The 5000-nt window shown below is 37.6% G+C and overlaps 1 long non-coding RNA gene across 2 annotated transcripts in view; it reads left to right on the top strand.

The window, feature by feature from the left end:
• Window positions 1–4967, top strand: part of LOC138957931 (uncharacterized) — a 5864-nt gene extending 897 nt beyond the window's left edge. Inside the window, exons 2-6 of one of the 2 annotated variants that reach the window (XR_011453229.1) lie at window positions 142–226; window positions 389–458; window positions 1120–1198; window positions 2984–3045; window positions 4153–4967. This is a non-coding gene — a long non-coding RNA (uncharacterized lncRNA). Of the gene's footprint in view, window positions 1–141; window positions 227–388; window positions 475–1119; window positions 1199–2983; window positions 3046–4152 lie in introns of both variants that reach the window. The other variant, XR_011453230.1, reaches the window with a different exon arrangement.
• The last annotated feature ends 33 nt before the right edge of the window (window positions 4968–5000 follow it).

The following is a 5000-nucleotide window of genomic DNA, read 5'->3' as shown; positions in this document are numbered from 1 at the left end:
ACGTCTGCGTAAATGCCCTGTAACAAAATACCTTGTCCTGGTCATGTGTATACACATCAGCTTCTATTGGGAAGATCAGTATTTTATATTAATCACAAATACAAGATTAGAAATAGTTCTGAAGATCGCCTTTGATTTCAGTTTCAGCGGCAAACTAGCAGATCTGTCCAAACCGGCATCGTTTCATGGTTGAAACTTGAATAATCCCAAATAGATCTGAGTGGGGGTAAGTTTTATAGTATTTCAATTTTTTACGGCAGTTTTATTTAAAGATAGTGTAGTGGATGTCTCTGGTGAAGACTACAGTTATATGAATTTTTTTGTTGTAATATTAAAATGATTGTTCTTTATTTACACAATTGAATAATTTGTATTTATTTGTTTGCAGATGACGGCATACTGAGTGCTCCAAGAACATACGCCTGCTGGCATTTTGTGTCTTTTCTGAAGACGTCGAGGCAAGCAGAAGTCACGGTCCTGGCCACACACACAAAATGACATGAACAAGAAATGATATTTTTTCATGGGCATATCCAGTATTAAAACTTTATTACCATGCAAACGCAACGATAAGAATTTAGAGAAGGTCATCGGTCACACACACACACTGGGCGGATCCGGCCTTTGTATTCTAAGTGACGATTTTGGAAAGAAGTTGGCTAATTAGTTTGCTCAGGTTGCGCCAGATCTATCAGTTGTCCTTGTTGTGATTCAAATTTTTCTTCTTAATATATTTACTTTTTTGGAAGGTGTATTAGGGGATGTTTCTTGGCTCGGATTGATCCATTTTCCTTGTTTTTATCAACATTTGTCGGACCCCCCCCCCCCCCCCCCCCCCCCCCCCCCCCCCCAAGGAGGTTGAACGCTTCGCGTCTTCAACTAAACGCTTCGCGTCGTCAAATTGTCCCTAAAAGAAATTTGGAATCTCCCCCTTAAAAATGATGTGATCCGCCCCTGCACACACACAAACACACACAAATAGAGAAGTAATAAATGGATACAGTTTTTCTTTATTTAAATTACAATCAGATGTGGTCGTAGAACAGGCACTGTAAACAAAACCTAGCATGATATACCACTTGTGTGATGTTTCGGTCAATATCTTTATTTTTCTTTCAGAAATACATTGGCGTTTTGAATGTCAAGGGAAGTGATACAAATGCTGCAGCGGGCTATCAAGAACGCGAAGGCAAACAAGGTAAATACCTACTTCTGACATTAGTTTACTTATTAACTCTTTCTATACTGGCCATTATCTCCCCAGTCTCTCCCCAGAAACTGGCCATTTGCATGGGTTTGCAAACAAATTCTCAAAATTAAACAAAACAAGATGCAGCCTTCAAACTCATAGGTTTTATTGTGAATATATTGCTAAAACATATGCCAAAGTTTGGTTTCATTGTTGTGAAAAAAAATTAAAATATGATGTCCAGAATGTATGGGTATATTTTACGCAATACGAAAAAGGGGGTATGTATTTTGACTTAGAAGCATTTTTTCTTATGAAGGCTCTGTTTGCAACAAAACTGTTTCTGTTTACTTGTATGAAGATTGTGCTTACACAAAAACATAACAAATACCAACTGATTTTCCATTTGGTGGTCATGTAAGCATTGTGAACATGTCCGAAAAATCTGATCGCACACCATGTGGTCGACATGCAGACCTGAACGGCCAGTGTATGGTGGCAGAGTTGGAAAATAGGAAAAGATGCCAATCCTTCATCAAAAACCGAAGAAAATCGTCATTGTAATAAGTTTGCTTTATTCTAAATCAAACGTCTAGGATAGATGACAGACACAACGACAAACACATTCAATTCTATGTAAAACATACACAATGCTCACGTTAACAAGCTGGCCATAACAATGTGCCCATCGTGCATGAAGTGTGGCTTTGGTCGGATCAGTAGCCGTGCTTTGTCTGCGATACTAAACATGACATTTTGTTAAAGCGACGATTTAGCAATGTTGTTGTTGCTGCTGCTGCTGTCTGTTCTTGTCACGACATCTCGTTTTTTTCCCTCCTGATTCTGAGAAGAAGCTGTTTAATTGTGATATCAGGCCTAGGAACCCCTGATTTTCACTTGGAGCATTCTCAAAGAAACTTAGCGTATGTTAAGAAAAATGAGTGTACTCCACACTTTGTCTTTTGTTGTTCGTTGTCGTTGCATGTCTACCGTTCCACAGCCACCTACTATAGCTGATGGTGTCTATGTCGACCAAAAGAATGCGATTCACTGTAGGTCGAGTTCCTGTAGGTGGATTCTCTGTATACCTAAGACTTTAAAATTGGCAATCTTGTATACAGGGAATACCACAGGGTGTAGTTCCTGTAGCGTTTTGCTAATATCAATGAAAGTCACGTGATGCTTAGCGACATCGTTAGAATTTGATGTTTTTCGATCTTTTTTTGATATTTCTTAGAAATTCGAGTATGGTTTGCAAGTTTTATTGAAAAACTGCACCCTGTGGGATTCCCTGTATACTAGATTGCCAATTTTAAAGTCTTAGGTATACAGGGAATCCACCTACAGGAACTCGACCTACAGAGAATACCACTCTTTTGGTCAGCCCTACTATAAGTGCAAGTGTTAAATGACGTATTCAGGCATGAACATTCTCCGTATTTTCCGTATTTTCCGTATTTCTGAAAAGAATAAACCGTTTTTTTTCCCCCCCGTATTTTTCCTTTTGTTAAATTTTTTTTTAAATTTTTTTAAATTTTTTTAATTTTTTTTAAAAATTTTTTATTTATTTTTTTTTTTTCCTAGTCATAGTTATAGTAAAATAGTTTTGGGGCCACGTTTGAATCCAATTTTAAGGCTCAGATAGCCCCAGATTGCACCAAATTGCACCCTTGAAAAACAAAAATTCCGGGGGGGCATGCCCCCGGACCCCTCTAGAAGTCTTGGCGCTTTGCGCCTGCGAAACTTGGCGCTATGCGCCTTCGAATTTTGTTTTCAGTATTTCTTTTTTTTCAGTTTTCATGCCTGGTATTTCCACAAAAGACTGCTTGCAGAGAATCATGTGATGCCAATGACAGGTAAGGACATGTGTTAATACATACTACGTTTGGGAACCAGGGAAAATGCAGCACAAATTATTTATCAACCAAATTGATTGACTTGTGCACCACGACAAAAGTTTTCTTTGACCCATAAAAGGTCTTTTGCCAGAAAAATTGCTCTGAACATCAAGTACCCTGCAAGGTGTCACACATTTACATTATTGAAATAAAAAGAAAACACACCAGTAACCAGGTTAGGTACGTTAATATCTATAATCAATATCTCGGCACGTTACTGCCTTCTTCGGGATGGTTAGCTGAACATTATTGAACAAAATAATCGGTTTAGATTGTATACTTTGATTCCTGAACGAAGAAGCAGAGGTACTGCATACAACTAGGACTGTAATATCAGCTTTTGCCTGAAACACACACACATACACTTATAAAATTAATGCAATGTCATTGTATGAAGCCAGAACAATCACTAACTTACATAGTTGGTCACACAATTACCCATCACTGAACAATAAATCGAAGTCGGGGGGATTCAATGACTAAAGCAGTAAAGGCTTTGAAAAAACCCTCATCACAAAACATCCCCCCCCCAAAAAAAAGAAAAAAAAATTAAATAAATAAATGAAATAAAACAGGTTGTGTATATAGCGCAGTAAACACCATGCAGGTACAAGCAAAGATTTGACAGTGATTATCCTTGTTTTATATAGCACACATTTTCTAGTTTTGATCTCTCTCTCTCTCTCTCTCTCTCTCTCTCTCTCTCTCTCTCTCTCTCTCTCTTTCTCTCTCTCTCTCTCTCTCTCTCTCTCTCTCTCTCTCTCTCTCTCTCTCTCTCTCTCTCTCTCTCTCTCTCTCTCTCTCTCTCTCTCTCTCTCTCTCTCTCTCTCTCTCTCTCTCTCTGGAAAGTAATTTATTGACCTGTGGGTTATTTGCGTTTGTATACACATTGGTGATTCGTAAACTATGTTGAAAGAGATTGTCAAACAATATTATATGGGGTGTCTTAAAAAAAAAATGTATATCAACAAAATCTGTCATTATTATCAGGCACACGGTTTTAACAAAGCTATGTCACGGAATGCAACATAAGTGGCTTAAAAAGTCGTGTTTTTGTGTGTGCAGGATATTCGCTAGGACAGGACCTCAAGCTGAACCAGCACAACAGCGATGCATTCTTCCATGGCTTCCACAAAAGTCTTTCACCTATAGCGGGCATTGCATACAGATAAATTCTTTAGACCAATTATACCTCTGTTCCCATGTTAAACATGGAATAATTCTGGACAAATGCGAGGACGTTAGCTTTTTTTTATTTTATTTTTTTATCATTTTACTTATCATTAAAACTTGTTTAGATTTCGATTCGTAAACCATTTACAGTAATCCTTTGTTTTTTAACTTTTTTCATCTTACCACAGTCACTTCGTTGTTTAGATTTATCATTAAATTTGTTACCATTATGCAGGAAAAATGTAGAATAAAACCAGGAGAGCTTTCGGTAGAAGATATTTCCTGTGTCAAAAGTTAATGCTTATTCTGATTAATGGGTGCTCCAAACTAAGTTATTTTGACTGCCTTATTCGAATTCATTTCCAAGACAGGGCTGAGAAGTGGAGAAGCTTAGGAGAGTATCGTAAAAATTGTCTGGGTGTTTATGCAAAACTTTCGAATATGTCAGATTTTACTTTAGAGATTTTAAATACTGTTAACTGACAGAAATGTAGTATAACTTCTACACCAATTGACTGGATAACTTCATATTCAGCATACTTAAACTTGATTTTATGCATGTGCAGTTCACAAAGTGGCAAATTTGTAGGTTAAATTATCTAACTTTTGCATCACCAATGACACCAACGCTTTCGTGTCTGAGGATTGCCCTGAACCTAGCTGTAACTGCATGCTTTCTTCAGGTCATCGATAGCCTGGGGGTTGAAGGGGATGTTTTTACATACTCAGACATTCAAAAT

Source organism: Littorina saxatilis, unplaced genomic scaffold (genome assembly GCF_037325665.1).
Source record: "Littorina saxatilis isolate snail1 unplaced genomic scaffold, US_GU_Lsax_2.0 scaffold_2516, whole genome shotgun sequence".
NCBI classification, from domain to species: domain Eukaryota; kingdom Metazoa; phylum Mollusca; class Gastropoda; order Littorinimorpha; family Littorinidae; genus Littorina; species Littorina saxatilis.
The sequence above is the reverse complement of the archived record's forward strand: the minus strand, read 5'-3'. Positions and strand labels throughout refer to the sequence as shown.